The following is a 14,775-nucleotide window of genomic DNA, read 5'->3' as shown; positions in this document are numbered from 1 at the left end:
TACCAGGGCTCTCGACAGATTCATCACCACATTCAACAGCCGTCTTATATTACCCGTGTGCTGCCTGCCCTTCACAAAGCCTGTTTGATCTTCTGCAACCACCCCCTGGGACACAATCCTCCATCCTCCCCGGACAACAACTTAGCCAGTACTTTCACATCTGTGTTCAATAGTGATATGGGTCTATACGACCCACATTCCACCGGATCCTTCCCTTTTTTGGGATTAGTGTGATTACTGCCTGCTTCATCATCTCCAGCAACTCCCCCTTCTACAGTGCTTCATGAAACGCCCCCAACAGATGTGGTGCCAGGTCCGCCGCAAATTCCTTACAAAATTCTACCGGGTACCCATCCGGCCCTGGGCCCTTCCCCGACTTCATACCCCTGCTACTATCCAGCACCTCCCTCAGCCCCAGGGGCTCCTCCAATGCCTGCATCTTTGCTTCCTCCACCTGGGGAAATTCCAGCTCGTCCAGAAACCGCCCCATGTCCTCCTCCTCTCCTCCTGGGTCTGCCTCATAAAGTCCCTGGTAACACTTTATAAATGCCTAATTTATCTTCCCTGGCTCTGACACCACATCCCCAGCCCCAGTTCGGATCTTCAATATTTCCCTGGACGCAGCCTGCCTCCGCAGCTGGTGCACCAGCATGCGGCTCGCCTTCTCCCCATACTCGTACTGCACCCCTCTCCATGGCTGCCAGCAACCCCCTCATGATACCCACATCATCCCAATTTGGGGCATACACATTTACCAACTCTACCGGTGCCCCTTCCAGTACCCCACTCACAATCACATATCTCCCACCTGGATCCCTCACCTCCTTCACACTCACGAATCCCATTCTTTTGCTCATTAAGATCACCACTCCCCTCGATTTCAAATCAAACCCTGAGTGAAAACCCTGCCCGACCCACCCCTTCTTTAACCTAACCTGGTCCTTCACACGGAGGTGTGTCTCCTCCCAAAAGGTAACCCCCGCTTTCAAGCTCCTGAGGTGCGCGAACACCCGCGACCTTTTAACCGGCCCATTCAGTCCCCGGATGTTCCACATTACTACCCTTACCGGAGGGTTGTGCCTCCAATCCCCTCTACGGTCCGTCATCTTCCCCACTTAACTCCTGCCCATTTAATTCCACTCTGTACCTAGCCCATCCCAGATGGCCCCTTTCTTCGCCCTTGACCATGTCATCTCTCACCCCTGCCGCGTTGCAGACCACGCCCCCCTGCTTTTCCCCTTCTTCCACCCCCCATTTTCCCTTTCCCCCCTCCCCCCAGCCACCCCTCTTGGCCTTCTCCCCCACCTCACTTCCATTCATCAGCATAACCTGCTAGCGCGGCTGCCCCTGCCCAAAGGCACATCCTAATGATTTTCCAAACATTTTTAACAAACAAGTGCTGAATACAAACTGGGATGTGGTTTTTCTCTGTGGAATATTTTGACAGCTACTATTTGTTAAACTTGCCTCAATTTCTGAAAGCCTTAGACATCAAAACTGTTACTTGCAACTTAGCCAGAGGAAATGGACCGTGCTACAAACGAAAATGTTATTAATGCAATAGGAAACACCGCAAAAGGCAACAAAACAGTGGATTTGACAAGCAGAATGGTGGATAGCAGACAGAAACAAACACACGTTAGCTGCAAACTCAGTGAGATTGTTTTATAGATGAGAATTTAAGAACTGGGACCACTGTGGTCGTTAAAAGTATTTGATTTATCACTTAACAGTGATTTTCAAATGTTAAATACCATTGGTCAGGACCACTTCTTTCTCAAGTGAGAACAAATTCAGTTTGACCGAACCATTCCCATATTTTGTTCTTCTGAATATTGTGATATAACCATAGAACCATAGAAAGGTTACAGTGCAGAAAGATGCTTTCAGATCATCGTGTCTGTGCTGGCCAAAAATGAGAAAAAATAAACTAGCCGCTCGTTGTAACTCCATATTCCAGCACCCGGTCCGTAACCTTGCAGGTTATAGCACTTCAGGTGCAGATCCAGGTACCTATTTTAAAAAAAATTCTAATTAAGGGGCTGTTTAGCACAGATCTAAATCGCTGGCTTTGAAAGCAGAGTAAGGCAGGCCAGCAGCACTGTTCGATTCCCATAACAGCCTCCCCCAACAGGCGCTGGAATGTGGCGACTAGGGGCTTTTCACAGTAACTTCATTTGAAGCCTACTTGTGACAATAAGCGATTTTCATTTCATTTCATTTTCATTTCAATGTAACGTGACCTACCCTGCACATCTTTGGGTTGTGGGGGTGAGGTCCACACAGACATGGGGAGAATGTGCAAACTCCACACAGATAGTGACCCAGAGCTTGGATCGAACCCAGGTCCTTGGTAGCGTGAGGCAGCAGTGCTAACCATTGTGCCGCTTGCTGCCCCTGGATCTAGGTACCTTTAAATAGGTTGAGCGTTTCAGCCACAACCACTGATTTACCAGTGGATTCCAGATGCCCAACACCCTCGGGTGAAAATGTTTTTCCTCATGTCCCCTCTAATCTTTCTGCCAATCAGCTTAAATCTATGTCCCCTGGTAATTGACCCCTCAGCCCGGAAAATACGTATTTCCTTTCTACCTTGTCTAGGCCTCTCATGATTTTTCACACCTCTATTAGTTCACCCCTTAGACGCCTCTGTTCAAATGTAAACAACCTAGCCTATCCAATCTCTCCTCATAGCTGCAATTTTCAAGTCTTTGCAATATTCTCGTAAATCTCCCCTCCAATCCCTCCAGAGCAATTATATCCTGCCTGTGATGTGCTGACCAGAATTGTACACAAAATATCAGCTGTGGCTGAACCAGCATTTTATACAGTTCCATCATTACATTTATGCCTTTGTGTTTAATACCTCCCCCCATAAAGGAAAGCATTCCATATGGTTTCTTGACCATGTTGTCCACTTATCCTGCTACCTTCAAGGACCTGTGGACGTGTACTCCAACGTATCTCACTTCTTCAACCCCTAGCAATATTTTCCCTACTATTGAATATTCCAATGCTTTTTTGCCCTCCCCAAATGTCTTACCTCACACTTTTCTGGATTTAATTCTATTTGTACTTCTCTGCCACTCAACCAAACAACTGATATCATCCTGGCGTTGACAGCTATCCTCTATGCTGTCAATGTTTGTGCCATCACCAAAATTCTGAACCATGCCACTCACATTTAAGTCCTAATCATTAATATATGCAACAGCAGCAAGGGCCCAACACTGAACCATGTGGAACACCACTGGAAACCATTATCCATTTGCAAAAATATCCACCAACCATTACCCTTTGTTTCCTGTCACTGTGCCAATATTAGGTCCAACCTGCCACCTTCCCGTGCCCCATGGGCGTTTACCATTCTGCCCAGTCTGCCATGTGGGACATTGTCAAATGCATTACTGAAATCCATGTAAACACTATCCACTGCACTACCATCATCAATCCTTCTTATTACTTCCTCAAACAATTCTATTAAGTTAGTAACACACGATCTTCCCCTAACAAAACCATGCTGACTATTCCTGATGCACCTATGCCTGTTTGTCTTGTCTCTCAGAATTGTTTCCAATAATTTGCCCACTACCGAACTCAAACGGATCCAAAGTGTTTTCTGGTCTATCCCTTGCATCCTTTTTAATTTTCAGAAGACCATGCAAAATGGGGGAGTAAAATACACTGGGCTGGATTCTCCGTTTGGGGATTAAGTCCCCACACCGGCGTGAAAACAGTGGCGTTTTATGCCAGGAAAACTAGCACAAAACAGCCACTGATTCGGCTTTTTGCTGGGGGCTAGCAGGGAGGCAACATAGAGCTGCCAATAAGGCCCAGAGCATTGCATCATCCGTGGCCGCGCATGTGCACGGCGACATTTGGTTGACCAAGTGGAAAATGTTAGATTTCCAAGCACTAAAATTTTTCAATTTAACTGCAACTCAATACCTAGAGACATAGAAAATATGATCAGGTGCAGGCCATTCGGCCGGATGAGTCTGTTCCACCATTCATCATGGCTATTCATCCAACTCAAGAATCTGTTCCCGCTTTTCCCCGTATTCATTGATTCTTTTAGCCCCAAGAGCTATGTCTAATTACTTCTTGAATATATACAGGGTGGGATTTACCATCTATTCACTCGGTGGGAAATTCTGGTCCCACGCCAGCGCACGGGTTTCCTGGCGACGAGGGGTGTTGTTACCGGGAAATTTCATTAATAACGGCAGTGTTGGTAGATCCCTCCCGAAGGGGTGTTGTCATCGGGAAATTCCGTTGACAATGGCAGGGTCGGTAGATCCCATTGACGGGCTGTCTCTGCCACTGAAAAATAAGCGGCCGAGTGGTCGGTAAATTCCACCCACAATATTTTGGCCTCAACTGCTTTCTGTGGTTGTGAATTCCACAGGCTCAAAACTCTCTAGATGATGGAATTTAACTTCGTCTCACTCTGAAATTATTTACCCTGTATCCTTAGACTGCGCCCCCTGGTTCTGGACTCCCCTGCCATTGGGAACATCCCTCCTGCACAGCGCCGGCCCTAGGGTTGCTGGCGCCCCGGGCAAGCTGAACTTCGGCGCCCTTCGGGGGGGTGGGGGGGGGACGGGGGGTAGGGGGCGGGGCCGGGGGGTGGGGGGGCGGGGCCAGGGGGTAGGGGAGGCGGGGCCGGGGGGTAGGGGGTGGGGGGCGGGGGCCGAGGGGGGCGGGGCCAAGGGGGGCGGGGCCGAGAGGGGGGGCGAGAGGGGGGCGGGGGGCGGGGCCGAGAGGGGGGCGGGGGCGGGGGGGCGAGGGGCAGGCGGGGGGGGCGAGGGGCGGGCGGGGGGGCGAGGGGGGACGGGGGGGCCGAGGCGCGGGGCGGCGGGGCTGAGGGGGGGGCGGACGGAGGGGGGGGGCAGCCGGAGGGGGGGCGGGAGGGGGGGGGGGCGGAGGGGGCCGCCCTGGGGGAGGGTGGCCACCGCGCATGCGCTGGTTGGCACCGGCCCAACTGCGCATGCGCGGGACCCGAGTCTCTGCCGCCCCCTAGCACATTGCGCCCCGGGCGACTGCCCGAGTTGCCGGTGCCTTGGGCCGGCCCTGCTCCTGCATCCATCCTGTCCAGTTCTGTTAGAAGTTTATTGCTTTCTACGGGATCCCTCAATTCTTCTAAACTCCAGTGAATACAATCCTAACTGACTCAATCTCTCCTCATATATCAATTCTGCCATCCCATGAATCTGTCTGTTAAACCTTCACCGCACTCTCTCTCCTGCAAGAACATACTTCCACAGATGAGGAGACCAAAATTGCATACAGTGTTACAGGTGTGTTCTCAGCAAGGCCCTGTGTAATCGCTGTAAGGAACCCTCTTGTGAATCCTGGTTGGACTTTTGTTTCCGTTTTAATTCCTATTCTTTTGGCTGTTTTAATCCTGCACCTGGGCATTGCTGGGGCTTACACCTTTAATTGAAAAAAACAGTAGCAGAATATGCTGACATCAGTGGTGACATGTCTCGACAGATTTGGCTGACACCCAATTAGTTACTTTCATTTCCTGGGACGTGATACATTCTCAATGCGGATTGGTTCGGATTATTCTAGAATGTCCTGCTGGTGACTCTGCTTTCAGTTTTGTTTGGGAGCTGCAGAGCTGAGCAGAATCCTTTTTGTCCTCTCTCTCCCAGAGGAGGGGAATTCTCTCACAAATCATGGCTGGAACTTCCTGCAGATATGCAGAGCAGTTTGTGACTACTCAAAGCCTTAAAGACAGAGCTTGGGAAGGGGAACTTTCCAGATTCCTTTCGTCCCATTAAAGGTACCAGACAACTTGAAAGCCTTGAGATAATTTCTGCTCTAACATTCTGTTTAACTGAAACAAGCTGTTGGTGGTCTGCTGAAGCTGACCACATATCAGAAACTGAGCAGTCCTGAAGTGCTTCTTCCATGAGTAAGGCTCAGCCCAACACAAGTTAGAGTGTGTTCCCAGAGGGGATCCCAAAGACTGAGTGTCTGGCCTGCGCGGTCCAGCTAGAAGATCCAAACCAACTGACAGTTCAATGCCTGGCATTCTGAAGGGATCACCACTTACAAAGATATCAACCCCAGCAGCGAAGATCCTCAAATCTCTCATACCTGTTAATTCCTGTTATTTTTAATCTCTTCCTTACCGTCTACTGTATGCTTATCTTGTGTGTGTCTGGGAGGAGTGTGGGCAGGGGTTTTGGGAATAGGTAGACTAGTAGACCATCATTCCATTATTTCCATTATATGTTCATATTTTACTCTTGTTATAAATAAACAGTTTGTTGATATTTTACATATAAATCTAATGCCTGTAACTCATTGGAATAGTCAAGGGTTAAGGATCTCAGGAAAACACACCAATTATCGGTTAATTCACTTATGTTGGGATTCCAGGGTCTGTGTGCTGGAACTGCACTCGCCCAGGGTGTTGTAACATTGCAGCATGACATCTCTGCACCTGTACTCGTATCTTCTCACTATGATGACCAACATACCATTCATGTTCTTTACCACCTGCAGTACCTGCATGCTTACTTTCAGTTATTGGTGTACAAGGATGCCCAGGCAGTGGCGGACTGGCCAGGGTGTCAACTTGCCCGATGGCAAGTGGGCCCCTGATGAAGTGGGCCCCCTATATCAAATAAAGTGAACACTGGACAGTGGATTGTCTCCTCTTCTGAAGCTGCATAGGCCACAGTAGTATTGACTAATGAACATAGCCTATTGAATTGTAAGTAAGTTATTTTAAATTTTTATCAAGTAGGGGTTTATCTGGCGTTCCTTCAAGTTATTCTTGCAATCAGCAATATTCATTTTTCCTAATGTGGGCTATTTTTAATTAAGTTTTTATTTCAGGAATATTACCCCTACCAGCATGGAAAAGAAAAAGCATAAATCTGGGTCACTAAAACGCAAAGAACAAAAAGAAGCAGAAAGGAAGGAATCAGCCAAGCGATGCAGGCCTATTACAGAGTTTATAATACCACAAGCACGATCCACATCAATATCCAGTTCTGCAACAAATAATCAAGAAGTAAGTAACAATGCTCATGGTGATACTGCAATGACAAGCGAGTTACAAGAACAGAGAAGAGCTACTTTGAATGTAGAGACAAATAGAAGTGCATCCATTACTAATCAACCCAGGCCCAATATTTTTTATGGCTTCCTTGTTCCGGTATCTGTACTGCCTGTAGTTGCAACATCTGAACACATAGCTTCAACTAGTGACAGGAAATCAGATATTCCTTCAAGCATAAATGACTGAAGCACATCCTGCAAATGAACCTACGCAAGAAAATTAAAGATCAATTACTGGAATCTTCCAATATCCATCACGAGCAAAGCTAAAACAGTTTTTTGCTGAACATCCACTTCAGCCACTTGATGATCTGCCATTTGATGCTCGTTTGTATGAGAGGAAAATTATGAATGACTCAGTCCCAAGAAAATGGCTAACATATAACAAAGACAATAGATGCTTATATTGTTCATACTGCTTAGCCTTTGAGTTTCCCAACACTTGTAATCCATCACCCTTTGTACGTGGCTTTAGTGACTACAGGTGTATTAGCCAGAGCTTGACTTTACATGAATCGACAACAACACATGTCAGAAATGCTCAGCAATATATCAGTGTGGTTAATGTACCTTAGATACATTTTTTGCAGCATCACTAATTAAAAGGAAAGAAGAAGTATTGAAGCAGAGAAGTATTGTCATGAGGATTATAGACATCATAAAGATGTTAGGCAAGCAAGCGCTTCTTTTTCGAGGTCACAGAAATGAATCGGCCTACACTCTAGATAATGAGGTTCTGAGACATGGCAATTTTTTAGCTACAGTGCAGTTGATGGCAAAATATGACCCCATTATGGCAGCTCACGTTTCTGCAGTGCAAAACAAGTCTAAACAAAGAATCAAACGATTAGAGCAACAAGGAAAGGCTCAAAGTAAAGGCCGTGGTGGACTTGTTACATACCTGAGTAAAACAACTATAAACATGTTAATCAAAATTATGAAGAATATGATACAAGAAAGAATTAGTCATGAAGTTTCTCAAGCAAAATATTATTCTATTCAGGTTGATTCAACACAAGATAATTAATCCATCGATCAGTTTAGCATTATTATTCGGTATGCGCTTAAAGGTATTATCTGTGAGCGACTACTTTCAGTTGCGCCAAGCAATGATGGTACAGGACAGGGACTTTTTGATCTGTTGATTGAAACATTACAGCATCTTAAAATTGACCTCCAAAAATGTTTATCTGATAGCACTGATGGCGCTGCAAGCTACCATGGCCAGTATAATGGTTTACAAAGTAAAGTTGCTGATGTGGCTGATCAACATGTTCATATATGGTACTATGCCCATGTCTTGAATTTGGTGATAACTGAAACAACAAAATGTTGTGTGCCCGCAGTTTCTTTTTTCAATTTGCTCCAGAATATAGCAACTTTTGTGAAAGCATCATACAAGAGAATGGCTGTATGGATAGAAGTTGTTGGAAAACATCTAGGACAAGAAAAAATGAAACAATTAAAGCTAATTGGTGAGACCAGATGGTCAGGAAAATCCAATGCAGCAATAACTATATTTGGACGTTTTGATGATGCCGCTGCCAGTACTTTTGTAAATCTATTGACATGCTTATCATTGATACAAGATTCAGAAAAGTTTGATGCAAAAACAAAACATGAAGCAAATGTTTTACTTCAAAGTCTTCTAAAGTTTGAAACCATATTGACAGCATTTACTTACTTGTATATATTTGAAACTACAACCCCGTTATCAAGTTATCTACAGACAATTGGTTTAGATATGTTTACTGCATGGAGTTTGGTAGATTCAGCTACAACAAAGTTGAAGGAACAGACAAGAACATTTGATAATGTTCACAGCAAGGCTTTGGAATTTGTAAATAAATGTAATGATAGGATTTCACAGATGAATATGGATGAAAATCAAACATTGGAAATTGATGCGTTGGAAACAGCATTGCCAGTTAAGAGGCAGAGGAAGAAGAAAAGAATAGCAGATGAGCTTATTGATCATGAAAGAAATTCCTCAGATTCTCTAGATGATTTTCGAGTAAATGTGTTTAGCCTAATAATGGATCGCATTGTCCAGTCACTAGAATCACGCTTTGTACAACACAAACAGTTGTATAAAGATTTGTCCTGCTTGGACCCAGCAAAGTTTAAAACTATTGCAGAGAAGGGCCTTGAAGATGAAGCATTGGAAGGTATTATTAAGCTGTTTCCACAAATCAGCAAAGATCAAGTAATATTGGAATTGTTTTCTTTTGCTTCAAACTTTGATGAATTAAAGCTATTGCTTAATGATGGTGACAATATGGATTCCAGTTGCAACAATTGTAAAATTTGCAGCACTTGCCCATCGTGTGTACTAAAAATTCTGGCATCCAACAGACTTCATGACAAGGCATATGATAACCTTTATGAACTTTATAAAGTCATCTGCACACTATCAGTTACTCAAGTCCAATGTGAGAGGCCATTTTCAAAGCTAAAGATCATAAAGACAAGGTTAAGAAATTTGCTTTCTGAGGAGAATTTGGAATCATACATGTTGCTATCCATTGAAAAGGAATTGTTAGATGAATTGGATGCAAAAGCAATTATTAGCAGATTCGCACAATCATCTAGCGAACACAAATGATTGCTCTTAATATAGTGGACTGCATGCAATGCTCTATTGTACTTTTGAACTATCTGTTAATGTGTAAATTGTGCAGTAAACTATTTAACAATATCAACCAATTACTTAAAATTTTAAAAATAAAATAAAAAATTCAATTATAACATTCTGTATTTACATTTGGTATCTACTGCCAGTAATATGTCCAGTACATGTACACTGTAATTACTAAGAAATACACATTTTTTCCACAAATATTTTAATTGTACCCTTTTTTCCATATGTATTTTTTTGAAAATGTTATTTATTCGTTATGAAAATTAAATGATAGCATGTAGTTGTGGGTGGGCCCCCTTTGTCTCCTGGCAGCCAATATTTTTAGACCCAGTCCGCCACTGTGCCCAGGCCTTGTTGAACATTCTCCTCTCTCAATCTATAGTCTTCAGATAATAATCCACCTTTCTGTTTTTGCCAGCAAAGTAGATAACCTCACATTTATCCACATGATACTGCATCTGTCATGCATTTGCCCACACACTCACTTGTCCAAATCACATTGAAGCATTCTGCATCCTCCTCACAGCTCACCCTCCCAACCAACTTTGTGCCATCTGCAAATTTGGAGATATTGCATTTAGTTCCCTCATCTAAATCATTAATATACATTGTGAATAGTTGGGGTCAGAGAACTGAGTCCTGTGCGACCCCACTAGTCAATGCCTGCAATTTGGAAAAAGACCTGTTTATTTTTACTCTTTGTTTCCTGTCTGTCAACCAGTTTTCTATCCATCTCAATACATTACCCCAATCTCAGGCACTTTAATTTGACACACTAATCTCCTGTGTGGGACTTTGTTGAAAGTATTCTGAAAGTCTAAATAAAGCACATCCACTGGCTCCCCCCTCAGCAACTCTATTGGTTGCATCCTCGACAAGTTCAAGTAGGTTTGTCAAGAATGATTTCCCCTTGTAAATCCGTGCTGACTCTGTCCGATCTAGCCACTGTTTTTCAAGTGCTTTGCTATTAGATCTTTTATAATGGACTCTAGCATTTTCCCCATTACCAACAATAGGCTGGCTGCTCGATAATTCACTGTTTTCTCTCTACCTCCCTTTTTAAACAGTACCTCCCTTTTTAAACAGTACATTAGCTACCCTCCAATCTGTAGGAACTATTCCAGAGTTTATAAAATCTTGGAAGACCACCAATGCATTCATTATTTCCAGGGCCACTTGCTTAAATATCCTGGGATGTAGATTATCAGGCCCTGGGAATTTATCGGCCATCAATCCCATCAATTTCCCCAACACCATATCCCTACAAAAACTGATTTCCCTCAGTTCTTCCCTCTCACTAAATCCTGCGCTCCACAATATTTCTGGTACGTTATTTGTGTCCTCCTTTGTGAAGTCAGAACCAAAGTATTTATTTAGTTGGGTCAACCATTTATTTTTTCCTCACAATAGATTTCCTGGTATCTTACAGCAACAGACCTACATTTGTCTTCACCAATCTATTTCTCTTCACATACCAATGGAAGCTTTTACAGTCGGTTTTTATGATCCCCACAAGCTTATTATTGTGCTCTATTTTCCCCTTCTCAATCAATCTCTTTATCCTCCTTTGCTGAATTCTAAAGTGATCCCTATCCTTAGGTCTGCTGATTTTTTCTGGCCAATGTGTATGCCTCTGCCTCAAATCTAATTCTACATCTAATTTCCCTTGTAAGCCATGGTTCGGCCATTTTTTCTGTTTTATTTTTGCACTAGACGGGAATGAACAATTGTTGCAGTTCACCCATGTGCTCTTTGAATGTTTACTAATGCCTATCCACCACCATTCCTTTAAGTAACGATCCCAGTCCGTCATAACCAACTCATGCTGCATGTCATCATTGTTTCTTTATAGGGCAGCACGGTGGCGCAGTGGGTTAGCCCTGCTGCCTCACGGCGCCGAGGTCCCAGGTTCGATCCCGGCTCTGGGTCACTGTCCGTGTGGAGTTTGCACATTCTCCCCGTGTTTGCGTGGGTTTCGCCCCCACAACCCAAAGATGTGCAGGTAGGTGGATTGACCACACTAAATTGCCCCTTAATTGGAAAAAATGAATTGGGTACTCTAAATTTATTTTAAAAAAATTTAAAAAATCATTGTTTCTTTATTTAGATTCAGGTCCTTAGTCTCAAAGTCAACTGTGCCGCTCATCACCTTGATGAGGAATTCTATCATATTATGGTCGCTCATTCCCAAGGGGCTAGCACAACTAGATTGCCAATTGTTCCTTTCTGATTACACAATGTACAGTTTAGGATGGTCTGTTCTCTAGTTGTTTCCTCAACGTATTGGTCCAGAGAACCATCACGTACACACTCCATGAATTCCTCCTCGACTGTATTGTTACTAATTTGATTTACCAATCTATATGCAGATTAAAGTCAGAGTTCCTTTACAGAATTACAGAGTTCCTTTTTTGCATGCATCTCTAATTTCCTTTTTAATGCCATATTTCCCCACCACATCACTACAGTTTGGAGATCTACATACAACCCCTCCCCCACAAATGTTTTTCCCCCTAATAGTAAGAAATCTCATTGTGACCGCAATCCTGAAATTGACAGGATCATGTAAAATAAATGGTTGGTAATTTAACTGAAATGTCCTAGCTTGATTTACCATCCCCAGCAATGGATAAGCAATGATTATGTCTAGGTGTTGTTTCCATGCATTAATGTGCATAATCTCACATTGAAATACATCCTTTGTCTGTTTTGTAAATTGATGTGCATGCTGCCAATTTCCAACTAGATATTGGAGAAAAGCAAATTACCGCGGATGCTGGAATCTGAAATGAAAGGGAAAATGCTGGAAAATCTCAACAAGTCTGGTAGCATCTGTAGGGATGTGCACATTCAGGATCCTGACCTTCCCGTTGCTTGCCATTTTAACAAAAGACCCTGCTCCCAGGCCCACATGTCTGTTCTTGGCCTGCTGCAACGTTCCAGTGAAGCGCAAAGCAAACTGGAGGAACAACATCTCATCTTCCGGTTAGGCACGCTACAGCCTTCTGGCCTGAACATCGAATTCAACAACTTCAGATGATCAGCCCCACCTCAACCCAATTATTTTCATTTCTTTTTAACTGTCTTTTACCATTTCTTTCTTTCTTTTTTTATAAATGTTTTTTATTCAGTTTTCATGTTTTATATTGAACAAATTACAAATTGTTAGAGAGAGAGAAAAAAAAAGAACACACAAAAATTAACATATATATTTACAGGTGAGCATCTTCGTAGTAATAACTGTGGCCTCCCCCTTTTCGCCGGCATACATATTTTACATTCCCCAACATGTTTATTGGCATTTATTTAGTTTGGTTTTGGGCCTTAGCTAGCCATCAAACCCCCGTAACGAGCCTGTAGCCCCCCCCTCCCCGCCGGCTACCTTCCCCCGACTATTCTTCCTCTTGTACGTTGGCCACAAACAGGTCCCGGAACAATTGCATGAATGGCTCCCACGTTCTGTGGAAGCCGTCGTCCGACCCTCGGATGGCGAATTTGATTTTCTCCATTTGGAGAGAATCCGAGAGGTCGGACAGCCAGTCTGCAGCTCTGGGCGGTGCTGCTGACCGCCAGCCAAACAGGATTCTACGGCGGGCGACCAGGGAGGCAAAGGCAAGGGCGTCCGCCCTCCTCCCCAGGAATAGATCTGGCTGGTCTGAAACCCCGAAGACCGCCACTATCGGGCATGGCTCCACTCTCACCCCCACCACTTTGGACATAGCCTCGAAGAAGGCTGTCCAGTACTCCACAAGTCTGGGGCAAGACCAGAACATGTGGGCGTGGTTGGCCGGGCCTCTTTGGCACCGCTCACATCTGTCCTCCACCTCCGGGAAGAACCTACTCATACGGTTTCTCGTTAAGTGGGCTCTATGTACCACTTTTAGTTGCGTCAGGCTGAGCCTTGCGCACGTGGAGGTGGAGTTGACCCTATGCAGTGCTTCGCTCCAGAGTCCCCACCCTATCTCCACCCCCAGGTTGTCCTCCCATTTCCTTCTTGTTGCGTCCAGTACGGTGTCGTCCCTATCTACCAGTCGGCCATACATGTCGCTACAGTTCCCTTTCTCTAGGATACTTGCGTCCAGTAGGTCTTCCAGTAGTGTCTGTCGTGGCGGTTGTGGGTACGTCCTTGTCTCCTTTCGTAGGAAGTTTTTGAGCTGCAGGTACCGTAGCTTGTTCCCCCCAGCTAGCTGAAATTTCTCTGTCAGTTCGTCCAGTGTTGCGATCCTGTCGTCCGTGTATAGGTCCCTGACTGTCAGTGTCCCCCCCGTCCTGTCTCCACCTTTTGAAGGTGGCGTCAGTCAGTGCTGGTTTGAACCTATGGTTGTTGCAGATGGGAGCCTTGTCCGACATTTTGTTCAGGCCAAATTGCTGCCGCAGTTGGTTCCAGGATTGGAGGGTGGCTGTCACCACTGGGCTGCTGGAGTGTTTTTTGGGTGGGGATGGGAGTGCTGCCATGGCGAGGGCCCGGAGGGAGGTCCCCATGCAGGAGGCCTCCTCCGCACGCACCCACTCGGCTTCTGGCTCCTGGATCCATCCCCTTACTCGCTCGGCTGTTGCCGCCCAGTGGTAGAATTGTAGATTCGGGAGGGCTAGCCCCCCCCTGGATTTTGTTTTCTGTAGGACCTTCATTTCTTTCTTTCTTAATATACATTTAATTCCCCCTCCCCAATCTTATCCACCTTTCCTGCACCTTTTTCCTCTTTGCTTCCCCCTTCCCCTCCCCCCACACGTACAGTCCATCCTCTGATGTTAGTTTCCCTGCTGTTTGACCTGTCACATCTTTTGTTCTCTCTGGGGACTGCCATTAACACTCTTTCACCTTAGTATCTGTGGCCATTAGTACCCGGTTTCCCTGGGTTTCTGTGGCTATGACTCATCTTTCATTCCAACTCCACAGTATAAATATTTCCAACATTCTCTGTCTGTTAGCTTTGACAAAGAGTCATCGGACTCAAAACGTTAGCTCTTTTCTCTCCAACTTGATATTACCAGTTGTTATCAAAAATGATGCGCTTGTGTTCTTCTGAATGCACAATCTGAAAACAAGTGTTCAC

The sequence above is a fragment of the Scyliorhinus canicula genome, chromosome 1 (genome assembly GCF_902713615.1).
Source record: "Scyliorhinus canicula chromosome 1, sScyCan1.1, whole genome shotgun sequence".
NCBI classification, from domain to species: Eukaryota; Metazoa; Chordata; class Chondrichthyes; order Carcharhiniformes; family Scyliorhinidae; genus Scyliorhinus; species Scyliorhinus canicula.
The sequence above is the reverse complement of the archived record's forward strand: the minus strand, read 5'-3'. Positions refer to the sequence as shown.